The following is a 15706-nucleotide window of genomic DNA, read 5'->3' as shown; positions in this document are numbered from 1 at the left end:
ATTAAGTACGTCAGATAAATAATCTATTAAAAATACATTTAAAGAAAGAATTAACTGGTTGCCCCTGGATGTCGGCTTCTTATAGAAACACAGCTTCCCTATCATCAAATGTCACGGCACGCCCCTGGGTAACATCCAGCATTTTACAAAGAAATATGCCTGTTTCCTTCACTTTTATGGGAACAGTAAAATGGATGTAAAAATTGAATACATTTAAATAAGCAAGTTTGTTTGTTTTGTTAAGGTACGGCAACACAACACTTGGGCGATCTGTCTAGGGGGAATGCCTTCTTGGAGATCTTTTTAAGGGTAACTGGACCCATTCAAGTGTTACAGACGTGGATAAAACCTGGAAAACTACGCTTGGCTAGCCTGTCCTGATGAGGCACGGACCCATAATTGAACTCCCAGCGTTCAGGAAACAGAACTGCTTGGCCATTGGTGGGCCAAATAAGAAAGTTAACCTCTAGACTTGAAAAATTTTTTTTCACAAAACCCAAAGAAAACTCTTATGATCAACTGTGGATTTCTAAAGATGCTGAACTACATCAAAATTTGTCCAGTTTATGATTCATTGAATTTATTGCAGAGATATTTGCTAATTGGGAAAGCCAGGACATAAGGGACTTTGTGACCACTCTAGAAAATGTTGTTTTCTAAGAATTCATACATTAATTTTGCCATTACAAAATTTTCATGCAAAAATATAACATTACTTCTTTTATCATAATAAAAGTTTTTAAAATAGCAAATAAATTCATATAAACTGTTATTAATCTTGTGAGATTCGGCCTGGGGTACAGGGTAATTTGTTACGCCTGTATCACTTAATAGGCAGCTAGTTGGTGAAACTAGTCTCATGCATCCACAAGAATGGCTTTCCCATTTAAGAGGAAATCGAGTGTTGAGTGTTGAGTGTACTGTTAAATTATAATTTAGAGCGGAATTTGGTGATGGCGAATTTACCTTCTTCTTTATGTCAGGGTCCCGACACCAGTTTATCTACTTCTCGTAACGCGGATAAACACGCGTGAGATTTATGTCGTAGATCTGATTCAGGAAATGATCGAGAGACATCTTTTAACAAAATATAGAGAATTTAATAAACAAAATAAATAATACTAATACAGAATAAGAAATAATCAAATAATCCAAAACAATCAATCAAAGAACGAATAATCAAATTAATCGCGACAGAAGGTAATCTATTCTTAGCCTAAACCGGGTCGAGAGAGAAATGTATTCTTAACATATACATTTACGAGAGAGAGAGCTCACAATTTATTCCTAAACATACGACCTGTTTACTTGGCAGTGTCGTCTTCTTATTCGGCAAAGGAACTTCATAGTTTTCTTATGATTAACTTGACAGGGTATGACGATGGCGTTGGTCTGCTGGCATATATGTGAGGAGTCCTTTCCACTCTCCGATCTACGGACGAACTCTTAAGGGCGTTGGCCTTAGAGAGCTATTGTGTGGAGTCTTGTCACTTTCAGAACTGTCGACGAACTCCCCGAATTCGGCTGAACTTCGCATATATCTTCTGATTTACGACCAATTATCAGTCGAGGCTTCATCCACGTGAACGGATGGGAAGGGGGAGAACTGAGGGGTAAACAGTTTCCATCGAAGCGAGATTTTTAGCAGATAAGGGAAAAACAGAGGATGCTCATACTTNAAATTAAAATGGCTTCCATAAAAATATCATCAAACAATGTAATCTCTGAATACACATCTACAATATTTTATCATCAGATAGAAAGTTATCTCACAAAATTAAATTCAGAAATATAAAAGAAGGAAAGTATCCTTTTGGGAAAAGAAACTAAAAAGAAAACTAAACACTACTTAAGAATATTGTCTCTAGCCAATAAAAATTTAATATCCAAAGATAAAGAGGAGGAAGAAAGCAACATGCATAATACAAATCCACTCGGGATAAGTAATAACACCCGACACGATATTTTCATTACTTAACACATTGATGAATACCTTACGTGCAAACAAGAATTTAAAGCTTTATTTTAGATTATTAGAATTGTAAGAAAAACAAGAATTATATTTTTTTAACAAAATAATTATTCAACTTTATAACAACCTAATTTTCTCACTGCAGAAACTCATTTTTATGATGAAATTTAAAAAGTATTTTAGAAAATATTTTGTGCAGATCTCTTGGAATTTAATTTACTCATTCATTTGTAAACTGGCTAAATTATTTAGTTAAGGTTTTAAAATCATTATGCACACAACTAGATAATTATAAAAAAAAACTTTGTTTTCCTGATTCTAATGTCTCCCACTTTTGACACCCACTTGTAATCAATGCTAGTTTTAACCACCTTGAAAGTCTTGCATTTCTATCATTTCTATATTAAGTAAATAATGAAGAAGCTTTAGAATATGTTGTGATTCACACCTGTTGTTCAAGAGAAATATTAAAGTTTTTTGATCCCGTCCTGATTAAACAACTAATGTCTACATTTGGCAATTCCATTGAAACAAAGTACATAAAATACAAGTCTTAAAGCAAAACATTAACAAAATTCAATAAACATCATCTATAAAAATGAAATGACATTTCAGAATTGCAAACTCAATTACATATTTTATTATTTGTCTTCTAAAATTAAAACTAACACAAGTTCTTTAGGATAAATAATGAATTTGTTTATATTTCACGTTTAAAAAAACAATTTTAAGTTAAAGATGTCATTTCTTAGTGTCATTTGAAGAAAATGACATTCCAATTTACCCAAATTTTCAAAGTTACATGCCTATTATGTGAACAACCAGAAATTTCTATTACAAGAATCATTTATCTAGCTTATAAATATCTCGGTTTAGTTTTATCTTCCCACAAATATCAATAATGGGAGTATTTTGTAATGGGTGCATATTTAGATTTTTTTACTTTGTATGTTTTTTTGTTTATTCTTTATTACTGATGTTATAAATTGAAATGTCTGTAAAATGGTATAAATCATACTTTGTAATGTTTTTATAACATTACAAAGTATGATTTGCATACATAAAAGCTTCAATTTATTTCTTTAAAAATATACATTCTTACTAAATATAATAAATCAACATTCTTTTCTTACTGATTTCAGTTAAAATTTACATGCATCAAATGAACAAATCTTTATAAAATCTTAATTTTTAAATAAGTAAAAAGATTGAAAACTTAATTGTATAAATTTACAAGCAATTTCTCATTTTATGTTTCTTAATAACAAGAATTCTATTTTGTATCAATCCTTCAAACTCTGCAAAAATCTAAGGAGATGGCTCAGTCATATGTCAAATTGAGAAATGAGATTTAGCAATCGAAGCCACATTTGTCTAGAGTTGAATGAATGATTGACGTAAAATTTTATTACACAGCTATATTAAATTATACATTTTTATGAATAATCAATATTTTATATTTTTGGAATATCAATTTAACAGAAAATAAAAAAAGGAAAAATGAATTGTAATACCAGTAGAAATAAGGTCAGAACAGGTCAGATAAGCGTGCCATCGATATTATAAATAATCCTGGTTTAAAATTTATGTAAATATATTTTTAAAAACAACTTTCATACAAGAATTAAGAAAAGAAAATATCAAAAGCATATAAGTAAATTTTAATGAATGCGTAAGAAGAGGAAAAAGAGGCAGAGAAAATACAAAATTATATTTTATTACATTAACAAAAAAGTCTCAAATAAATATTTTATAAATTAATAATTTATATATAAAATTAAACATTTATTCTATGAATTTTAATTAGCAAAATCCCATTTTCTTGTAAAGGAGAATTATTGGAGAAAGAGAAATAGAAGGATAAGAAGAGACAGAAGTGAAAGATGAAGAAAAGAGATAGGAAGAGAACAGATTAAAAACAAGGATGAGTAGAAGAAAGATAAGAAGAGATAGGAAAAGGACGAGTAGAAGAAGAAAATTCATTTGAAAAACTAACAAAATGATTTAAAATTCACATTTAAAAGAAAATATTTTGTTAAACTAATCATAGTGAAAGTCAGGAAATGAATTCTAGAATTAAATTTATAACAAATTTCATCTTTTTTAGTTTGGATTTTTATTAATTAAAGAATTCTTAAGAATATTCTAAACAGACAATTGAAGGACCAACAAATGATTATATTTGGAAATTGGAAAATAGTTTTTAAGTCAACCTATTAATATAATTAAATTAAAATGGCTTCCATAAAAATATCATCAAACAATGTAATCTCTGAATACACATCTACAATATTTTATCATCAGATAGAAAGTTATCTCACAAAATAATGAAACTCGATTAAGTATTCTTCTGTCTGTCACCATTATAAATCATACCAAAAGAAAGTTAACTCAAAATATTTATAACAGAATTAAAGTTTAAAGTGCAAACTTTATTTTCTTTGCTGGAAAAAGGTAATAAAATTTTCATCTGTTTAATCTCATAAGACTTGAATTCATTTTAAAAAAAATATATAAATACATTTTTATTTTTTAACTTGTAATAAAGGTCACTTTAGAATATATAATAAAGATGTTTGACAAGTTTCATTGCATATTTTTTTGATCATCTTAAACCAAATTTTAGAATTTACTATGACGATAAGCCTTATTGACTCATCATCACATGAATAAATAACAAGATCTGTATAGTTAAATAACTGAACTTTTATCAAGAATATTGATTGATTGATCAAACTCTTGCCCTTCTTTGCTGCTATAATGACTGTTTGCAAGCAGACGCTTCCATCAAGGTTAACAGTTTAATTTTAGATAACTGATATTATACAATATTCTCTTAACTATAAAAATATTTTATGTATAAAATTTGAGGCAATTTAAATAAGTTTTTTCCCTTCTAAAATATTAAATCTATGTTTGGAAGAGGCTTACATAAACTTATTTATGTTTTATCGAGATGTTTAGCAAAACATGAATGTTTATTTTCTAGTATTAAGTATTCAAGTGTAGTACATCAGTAGTAAATAACACAGTTATGCAAGTTTATATATACATATATAAATATTTACAACACTTAAAGTAGATACGACAGTTACTTCTGTTAATATACATATATTTCAATCTTACACAAGACCACCCCTAAAAATTAGGAATTCTCTGATAAATTTTGACCCCATAACAAAAATTTCATTATGAGACTTTACCACAACCTTTCAACAAGATTCCTGACCTACAGGTTTCCATGCTGTAAACTATTTACACCTTCAGTAAAATATTAATTTTTACCTTCTACCTTTAAAATTTACTATATATGTAGAAAAATTCTTAAATATTTTCTATCTTACCAGATAGCTTCACTCAAATTAGCAGTTTTCTATAAATATTTTTGTTATTTTATAGTAAATAAATAATTATTAATGAATAATACTTGGTACCACATAATCAGCAGTGTAATCAGAGGGGAGAGGGAGCCCAGGATCCCCTTACTTTTATAAATAAATTAAGAAAAAATTAAATATTGAAAAAAAATTTGAATGTGACAAATGCACTAATGCAGTGGTTCCCAATTAGTTTTTCCTGCGTACCACTTCAAGAAAGAGCTCAAACTCGCGTACCCCTTATACCAGAAATTCATATTAATCCATACTAATATTATAAATTCGAAGATAATGCTGTCTGTCTGTCACCTTTTCACGTCTAAACCGCTGAACAGGTTTTAATAAAATTTGGCACATAGATAGCTTACATGTTGGAAATGGACATAGGCTACATTTTACTGCGAGAAAATATCTTACTCCCACNGATGTATGTGCTTCTGTGACTTGACAGTTTATTAAAATTATCATAATACATATTTTACACACTTCCTTGTACTTTTACTATCATTTGAATTTGTTTTAAAGCTTTTTAGTATTTAGTACACTAGCAAATAAGCTTTAGATGATGTACTGTACCTTAACAGAACCTCAGACTAGAGCAAGAAACTAAGTAGTTCTGGAGGGGTTTTTTCAATGGATTATTTTATAGCTACATCTGTAGAAACCTAACGAAACATACATATGTAACAACGTTTCAAATAGTATAATTTTATGCAATAAATTCCTACCATAGAAGCCACACAACACGCTATTTTTAACATTAAACTTGTATATTATCAATTAAATATCGATAAGTGGTTATTAATTTACAATTTTAACACGAAAATGATACATTTGAATAGTTTAAATCGTAATAATAAAGCGATTTTATTGTAAAATTTTAAAATCTATACCACAAAATGCCTTCCTTATACAAGGATTTCTTTCCTGTAAATTACATACCAACAAGAAATGAACCTACAGGAAGAAATGCCTTTCGTTACAGATGAGATTAGGACATCTGCTGTCTATAAACGTTAATTTACAACCCGAGAAATTTCCTTATTGCCTGAGTAACATGCAGTTTAATTTGACATAAATAACGTAATTTATACATTTCTATTGTTTTTCGATCCATCGTAAAACGAATCAAACCGCATCTTAATGTACACATCAATAGAAAAAAAAAGGGTATTTACACGATTTATGTCGTTACTGTTGTAAAATGTTAAATTCTTTGGTATGTAATCTTTAAACTAGTCACGGTGTTTAGTTATTTATTAAGCATTTTCGACAAATTTCATTGCTAATTTTGTTATTTTTTTAATCTAGAAGTGGAATTTCTACCTGAAAATGCTGATTTTTTTGCATTTTATTAACAATTTTGTTGCTTTGACATTATCTCAAACTTCATTTTTAATTTATATTTTTTACATATAAGTTTCTCACTTCCTGTTACAGTGGCCGATTGGATAAAACCTCTAAACACTGGTGGTTGGTAGCGTGTTCGCCTCCCTAACGGACTGGCCACGTGGAGTTTTCTGAGTTTTCTTCAACCTAAATAGGAATCAGTTTATAGTAGAAAGTCCTCATTGCCTTCTCTAATCAATCCACGCCAATTATGGATTATTCCAGCTTCACAGTGGGTTGGTTTGGTTTAATGGGATTTGAAGACTTTCTATGGGAAGTTGGCATTGTTTAGATGTCGAGACACGCGAAGAAAACGGGAAAACTCCACGAAGCCAGTCTGTTAGTGGGGTGCAAACCCTTGATTACCTACTAATGTTCAAGATGGACATAGAATAGCTCTCTAAGGGTTGAAATATTAAAAAAAAAAACCGCAATTCTATAAGCAATTGAAAGGGGTGAGCAACAATCTTAGGTTTCTCCGTATTAATTATGTACGGAAACTATTTTAAAAATGTTTTAATGTACACTTATTATATATATTTTATTAAAAAAATATCATTTATAAACCTTATACAGCCTGTAAAATAGATTGTAACACATTTTAAGGTTATATCACAGCTCTAAATGTAGCACAAGTAACAAAAATAGTGACAAAAACAAGTCTGGCTGAAACAAAGAACAGGTAACGAATATTTAAAAAAAAAATAATTGAGTATTCATTAATTAGAGGGGGGTTTTTTTATTGAATTTTTCTGACATCGAAGCATCAGAATCTTAATTAAGTTTTTTCTAATAATTTTTTTTGTGGGCATAAAATTAAAAAAAAAACACGAAGACAAAAATGATGCCCTGATTGCTTCGTCTTGAATATTCTATAAAAAAAATTATGTAAATAAAATTTTCTAGAATTAATTTGTTAATTATATAACAAATCTTTTGAATATATGCTATAATTTTATATAAATTTATTATGAAAGCCTAAAAATTATTAAGCAATAAACTGAATACACAGGTTAAATAATATCCTTACAAAGAATGTATAGACTTTCGGGGCCTCAAGTTTATATAGTTAAAACCATATGAAGACTTTTCAGAGCTTTGAGGCCTTTTTTGAGGCTTCTACTATATTAAAGAAGCTAAAGTTTTAAAAAATTTCGTTAATACACAATGAAATTAACAAGTTATAAATGTTTTTGAGGCACCATAAATGTGAGATGTGAGCCGAATGGTGGTGCAGTCCTCCTCTAATAAGATCCGGCCCTAATAGTAGTTCAAGCCTCCTGTGGTAAGACACGACCCTAAGAGCCTTACATATCTTATGATAGAGGATGGCCCTAATAACTATGATAGGGCCTGTTCAATATACGATACTTGTACAATATTTAAAATTCTTAGCTAGTACTTAAGCAAAATCGAGCATCAACAAGGATATATCTATGCATATATGAGGCCCGTAAAAGTTCAGGGCCCTAGGCAAGAGCCTAAATTGTTCATACCTAATGCCACCAATTTCCTATTATCAACAATCCGGTGAAGAAAATAAAAAAAAAAATAAATAAATTGATTGGATTGTTAAAAATAATAAATATTGTATACACATTGATGATCAGATGGCGGAATGGTTAACACGGCAGCCTACCGCTGTAAGGGACCCGAGATCGATCTGGATGAGTCAAAAAACCCAGGAATTTTATCGGGGATGGTCTGTCCGGATATGTCGGAACCCCGTACTTCATCAGAAGGTCGTCCCATTGTGGGCCTGACCGAACCTATAATGGGTTTGCTCAATGAAAACGCTCTATTAGTGCCCACAGATTGAAAATATATTTTTAAAAACACTGTATACATATGAAATATATGACAATTATAATGTAGTTTCGTCAAAATTAACGTGTCATCCATATGATTGCTTAAATCGTATTATGTAAACGTTCAAAATATTTTAAACGTATTGCCAAAGGGATGTAGATATTATGTGATAAAATTAAGAAAACGTTGTGTTGAAATCCTTACTAAAAAATTCGTTATTGTGCAGTTTAATATTTCATAGCATCATCAACTTAATTGTATTTTCATCGATGGCGCGTTATAGATTCATGGTCCCCAGGGAAATTTGAATTAGGGAACACCATGTCTGTGTTGACTTCATTTTTATTCGGAGACTTTCTTTCTTTAAACGGGTTCATATGGAGTCTCTAGCCTGTTAGCCATTTGGCCTTTTCTCCGATGCACACCATCTTGTTATTATGCGAAAGCTGTTCGATTGATACACAAATCGTTCTAAGGCCTCCACGTGCTGGCGAGGAGGGAAATCGGTATGCGCCCAGTAAACAGATGTGAGTGTACGGACGACGGTGAAGTCTATAGACAAGGTGCAACCTAGATCTTGACAGGTCTCCGTATACTGCGAGTATGTAAGCCAAAAATGATGGGATGTTTCCGGTGCGCCGCAGTGAGGGCAGTCGACGAGACGTAGTGAGTGAAAAAAACCCGTTTAACGGGAGGATTTTCTCTCGGTATCCTCGTTTGTTTTTTAATGCGACCTCTGTGCAAGTGCGCTCCGTACCTGAGCCACAGTAGCAATCTAGAATCGCCAGATAATGCTTAAATTTAAATTTCAATATTCTTAGTACAGTAATAAGTTTATAAAATATTTCTTTGGAGTCCTAGATAATTGTCCTTTCTGCCCATAGGATAACGCACCGGTGATTTCATTGACATCGAAAAATATAATGTATCAATTATCATCTCCACAATTGCTCTGATATTACTAGAACTTTCGTTATTCTATACGAATATGAAAAAACTTTGTAGATAACAAATTATATGAAGCTGAAAATGTAAATTGTTTGAATTTTTAAAGAATTTTTTAAAAACTCTTTCCACCCCGTGGGCACTAAGAGGGCCTCATTTAGCAAGTCCATTATGGGTTCGGCCAGGCCCACAATGGGGCGGCCGGGTGGTGAAGGACCACTCCCGAAAAATTCCTGGGAATTTTTGACCCGTCTGGACTCGATCCCGGGTCCCCCAAAGTGGTAGGCTACCATCTTCGCTCCGCCATCAGGCCTTATTTTTAACGAAAGTTAACCTGCATAATTTAAAAAAAAATTAACTCTGTCGTGTGGGCTCTAAGAGGATTTTTTTAGTTATACCCGACGTCAGTTCGGCCGGGTGCTGAGGTGGAAACGACATATCCGAGACATATAGTCTAAGAAAAATTTCTAGTGAACCTGGAATCGAATCCGGGACACCAGAGAGTTTCTGAACCAAATTTAAACTTAAGAAACCGATTATAGGATGGAGGCGAGAAGAGAAACGAATCCTCCAGGACGCCACGAGGAGACAGACTGGAGGTGCACTCGCAGTAGGCAGAATTTGGGGCATTATTTCCTTGATATTTTCCTTTTCGGGAGACCCAACAGGGCTTAAGGTCACCGATTATTTTGAGTCGCTAGATGAGATAGCTAAACTAACTGCAAACACAGGTATACTTCATTTCAAAACTAAACAATTACAGTCTTAAAAGTACTTCTAATACCATAATATCTTCACGTAAAAGGTAATGTAAAAGTTCACAATGATACTTACTTTGTAGAAACTTTGTAGGGGCGCAAAATTAGATGAAGTATTGCTGAAACATGGAAAACGTGTCTCGCTTCCAAACAAAGTGAGCGATTTGGACGTTCTCTTGTCCCATGATCCCTTTTGAGGCTGACATTTACTTCTCCAAATAACAGCTAGATAAAATCACATTAACCACAAATAAACAGACGTCCTCGTCTTACCCCATGACCCCATCTTGCACCACCTTCCCCTATAAACTTTTTCTTCTCCGAGAATCACCTTTTATTACAATATTCATATTCTACACTATATGTTTTATCACGTTCCGCATCTAACAAATTCTCCTTCCTTTATCCAGTGTTCTTCATCGGTCAAGACTCTGAACAATTATGCAATTCGAACCCTCCTTTTTCTCCTTCTCATCTCAACGATCTATGCTCTTTAATTGGAACCGAAGAAAGAAGCTCATAATTTACACAAATGCGTTGTCTTCGTTCTCAAGGAAATTTTTCATGACCATGAATTATTGGGTTCTTATCCTGGATGCATCCTTTAATCCATATGATGAACAGTTACATCTTCTAAAACGACATATTCAACTTCTAACCACCTTAGTACAACAACAAGTACCAAAAAATAATCAAACTAAACCTTCAACACCTCGGTTGACTTCATCCGCCAACGAACTTACCTTTTTGAAGGTCACGCTAGAAGAATACGAATCAGAATATAATGAATGCAACTTTGGTCATTCTCAACAATACCCCAGGAAAGCGCGGATTAATAAACGCCGGAGGAAAGATTTTAAAATACCTATTTGGAACGGCTATTACTGAAAACATCGAAATCCTCAACTATCCAAAACTAATGAAGAATTTGTTCATCTCCTCCAATCGCAAGCTACCTTATTTAACGATACCCACGAATTGCAAAAACCAATCGACAACAAATTCACTCCTTGATAAAGAAACAAATTCTTATAGAAGGATCTCTAGTGCTGCATCAGTATGATCTGGCTTTTGAATCGGCGGTCCGATCTACAGAATTTTCTATTAGAGAGTTTTGAACCCTAATAAACGAAATTCGCAATGCTATCGAAACCTTAGAACAAAGTCGACTCAGCACCTTTCTTCCGAAGGATGTATTACTAAATACTCTAAAGGAGATACAGCTTCATCTACCGGAGGGATATTCCTTCTTAGAAACGCCACGGATAGAAACTATGCTTAAATATTATCAATAGACCTCCATTACCGCAGTGGCATTACCACGACTACTTCGCATTTTTGCTAAAATACCACTCATCACACCTACAGGGTATTTCGATATCTACGAAATCACAAGATTACCTGTATATTATCTGACTATAAAGGCATTTGTATTATAATAATTCTTACCCTATTATCACGTTATCTAAAAATCGCCAATCCTACATGTTATTGCATTATTATGATCTAACCAGATGTCAAACAACACCTATTAATTAACTATGATTCAAGGAAATAAGTAAACGTAATTTGTAACTTATTAACTACGTAATGTAGTATACTAGTGTGAGAACGTAGAGACGTAATATGAAAACCATCATATCTTGGGAGATTATTTAGTAGTCGTTTTAATTATTTAAAGATATTATTTGAGAAATTGTGTGTGTAGAAAAAGCCATTAAATTTTCTTTTACTTTCAAATTTGGTAAGAGAGAAATAGAAATTCCTTCTGTTTTGTCAAGACAACCGACATCATCACGAGAAATGATCTAATCTCACATCGTATGGCGCGACTCACCCCTTAGATCCCGTCACATGGTGTGTCATATTGATCCCCGATTGGAGGAGATTCGGGGATAAAAGGGGAGAACATCACGTTTCTCGGGGCCTAGGTTCGCTCTTCGGTTCTGTAGTAAAAGTACTCCTCCAGTCCTTTTATTTTGTGTGTCAGAAGAATTTTTAGTCTGCTAACACCGTGAAGAATCAGAGCCGACGTTCGACAAAAGGAACAGATTCAGCGATCAGAGTATATTATATAAAAATCATGTTGTAAACTTTCTCTCTTTTTCGTTATTCGTATAGGGCGTAGATAAATAGATTTATGCTATGTTCAAATATTGTCAAATCCTAGACCACCTGAGCGGGCTTCACGATCTTGATCTCACATTCTGGTGAGATAATCTGGATCTTTTCCATCTCCTCATCGTGAGATCTCACGTTAGATAAACTTAATTTGCTCAACTCAATAATAAAACAATTTTTTAAATCGTCGAACAAACAACGATTTCATACCTCTTCTCTCTCTTTTCCAGACGTGCCGGATTCCAGTAACGATGTCATACGCATTGGCAACCCAATATAATTTAGTCCGACCACCGGTATACCAGTGCACCAATGGTCACATCGTTTGTGCTCAATGGCGAGACCGAATTTCCACATGTCTCACCTGTGGAGAATCACTAGGACACATCCATAGTTTAGTGGTAGAGTAATTAGCCTTAACGCTAAGAGCTCCTTTCACCCATCAACTTTATGGATATCCCGAGCTTCTTCAAGAAGAGGACCAAGAAGCCCATGAAAAGAGCTGCTCATTCAAGCTTATCTGAAGCCCCTTCTTCGATAACCACGTCCATCCGATAATTAAACAATTACTTTATAACTTTCCACAGATGGCTGAAGCAGGTGAATGGTGGGATTCCGACTCTCCCGCACGACCTTCTAACGAAGCCGAAGTTAATATATCTTCCTAAAGGGCCACTTTGACTTTTCCTGTATACAATGGCAAACAAACTATTGCACCAACTATTTCTGTAGTTTATCTGTATACTGCACTGCTATGTTTAGTGAAGGGTCTCAGAAAAGACCATCAGTTTCTTTGATATTTTTATTCCTGTGGACATGATCCCCAGCTCTGACAATCGCTTCATTCAGTGCTGCACGTGTACCTTTTTCCCCCATGTTTTGGATATTTTCTTCTCTTTGACTGTGTATAGAGCTTATTTAAAGAACTACGCTGAAGAAAGGAATGAGAAGAAAAAGTTCAACAGGAGGAGACAGGATGAATCAGTATGATAAAAATGAAATTTGTTGAGAAATGTTTATCCACTGGCTTCATAAGGCTTATATATATTATAGAATACGAGGGAAGCGGCGCTTCCAACGCTTCTAATGACGGCACGCCACTGATGTTACCAAGGAATGGTAACATCANATTACATTAACAAAAAAGTCTCAAATAAATATTTTATAAATTAATAATTTATATATAAAATTAAACATTTATTCTATGAATTTTAATTAGCAAAATCCCATTTTCTTGTAAAGGAGAATTATTGGAGAAAGAGAAATAGAAGGATAAGAAGAGACAGAAGTGAAAGATGAAGAAAAGAGATAGGAAGAGAACAGATTAAAAACAAGGATGAGTAGAAGAAAGATAAGAAGAGATAGGAAAAGGACGAGTAGAAGAAGAAAATTCATTTGAAAAACTAACAAAATGATTTAAAATTCACATTTAAAAGAAAATATTTTGTTAAACTAATCATAGTGAAAGTCAGGAAATGAATTCTAGAATTAAATTTATAACAAATTTCATCTTTTTTAGTTTGGATTTTTATTAATTAAAGAATTCTTAAGAATATTCTAAACAGACAATTGAAGGACCAACAAATGATTATATTTGGAAATTGGAAAATAGTTTTTAAGTCAACCTATTAATATAATTAAATTAAAATGGCTTCCATAAAAATATCATCAAACAATGTAATCTCTGAATACACATCTACAATATTTTATCATCAGATAGAAAGTTATCTCACAAAATAATGAAACTCGATTAAGTATTCTTCTGTCTGTCACCATTATAAATCATACCAAAAGAAAGTTAACTCAAAATATTTATAACAGAATTAAAGTTTAAAGTGCAAACTTTATTTTCTTTGCTGGAAAAAGGTAATAAAATTTTCATCTGTTTAATCTCATAAGACTTGAATTCATTTTAAAAAAAATATATAAATACATTTTTATTTTTTAACTTGTAATAAAGGTCACTTTAGAATATATAATAAAGATGTTTGACAAGTTTCATTGCATATTTTTTTGATCATCTTAAACCAAATTTTAGAATTTACTATGACGATAAGCCTTATTGACTCATCATCACATGAATAAATAACAAGATCTGTATAGTTAAATAACTGAACTTTTATCAAGAATATTGATTGATTGATCAAACTCTTGCCCTTCTTTGCTGCTATAATGACTGTTTGCAAGCAGACGCTTCCATCAAGGTTAACAGTTTAATTTTAGATAACTGATATTATACAATATTCTCTTAACTATAAAAATATTTTATGTATAAAATTTGAGGCAATTTAAATAAGTTTTTTCCCTTCTAAAATATTAAATCTATGTTTGGAAGAGGCTTACATAAACTTATTTATGTTTTATCGAGATGTTTAGCAAAACATGAATGTTTATTTTCTAGTATTAAGTATTCAAGTGTAGTACATCAGTAGTAAATAACACAGTTATGCAAGTTTATATATACATATATAAATATTTACAACACTTAAAGTAGATACGACAGTTACTTCTGTTAATATACATATATTTCAATCTTACACAAGACCACCCCTAAAAATTAGGAATTCTCTGATAAATTTTGACCCCATAACAAAAATTTCATTATGAGACTTTACCACAACCTTTCAACAAGATTCCTGACCTACAGGTTTCCATGCTGTAAACTATTTACACCTTCAGTAAAATATTAATTTTTACCTTCTACCTTTAAAATTTACTATATATGNTGATTAATCTTCATAAAAAAATTATGTATTTTAAATGATAAAATGAAAATTACAAAATTTTCCATATTTGTATGGTAAGATACATGAAATTAATAAATAAATTATAATTAATTGCTTTAAAACTATATCAAAATACTCACTATGGCACACAATAGTCAGTTGGAATAAAGTCCAACATTAAATTTTATGTAAATTTACACAAAATATAATAATATTGGACTTGAACTTAAACTCAAATTAGTAGTGTCTTGTCCCTGTACATCACACTTTTCCTGCTAGCAATGAAGTCATGCCAATCATTTATCTAACTCCTTTTAGGAAAAAATTTTTAATTCAAATAAAACTGAAGTTCATATATATCAACAGTTAATCAGGGCCTCTTGCCCCTAAACTTTCCAAATCTGGTCTCAACTTTCATCTATCTAACTCTGTTCTTGAGATTAAGAAACAACAAACAGGCAGCTGACGTCAGTGAAAATTTATAGATCTATAAATTTTTCAAATTGCAGCCAAAAAATATCAATGTTGTTTTTTCACATTTAAGCATTCTTTAGTGTAATAAAATGTCAATTGTATTAATTATTACCTGAGAATATTGTAAGGTACATT

This window comes from Centruroides sculpturatus, unplaced genomic scaffold, assembly GCF_000671375.1.
Source record: "Centruroides sculpturatus isolate CEXI.00-Female unplaced genomic scaffold, Cexi_2.0 scaffold42, whole genome shotgun sequence".
NCBI lineage: Eukaryota > Metazoa > Arthropoda > Arachnida > Scorpiones > Buthidae > Centruroides > Centruroides sculpturatus.
The sequence above is the reverse complement of the archived record's forward strand: the minus strand, read 5'-3'. Positions refer to the sequence as shown.